This window comes from Penaeus monodon, chromosome 19 (assembly GCF_015228065.2).
Source record: "Penaeus monodon isolate SGIC_2016 chromosome 19, NSTDA_Pmon_1, whole genome shotgun sequence".
In the NCBI taxonomy this organism is placed as follows: Eukaryota; Metazoa; Arthropoda; class Malacostraca; order Decapoda; family Penaeidae; genus Penaeus; species Penaeus monodon.
This window is the reverse complement of record NC_051404.1, coordinates 1,408,418-1,408,908: the sequence shown is the minus strand read 5'-3', so window position 1 is coordinate 1,408,908 and position 491 is coordinate 1,408,418.

Below are 491 nucleotides of genomic sequence, written 5' to 3'. Positions count from 1 at the left end.
ACGCCTCTGTTGGCCCGCGTCTGTATGTATTGTTAGGGAGATGATGCCTTTTTGTATTGAAGTCTTTATTGTGTTTTATAGCCTGCAATTCTGTTCGTTGTAATTCCTTTGTCCTTTGTAATTCTCATCTTAACGTATCTTACTCAATAACTTATTTTATGTATAAGTGTTTTATTGACTCATTTGTGTGGGCACCTTAAATATCACCTTCTAAACAACTCTATGTGATATCAGCTCCATCGCAACTCTACATTTATGTTCGAAACTCCAGTGCTGATCTTTGATTACAAGGCAGAGGATGAATGAAGTAAATTTACACAATTACTGCACATTTTATTGATTTTTCTACGGAAAGAAGAGGCAGGTTTTTACGTAACCATGAGCCTAACAGAGGTAATGTAAAGAGACAGGCAGTGACACATATGACATAAACAAACAATAAAAGGGAGGCTTTATAATCTTTATCTCCATACTTCTAATTAATGTTTCGT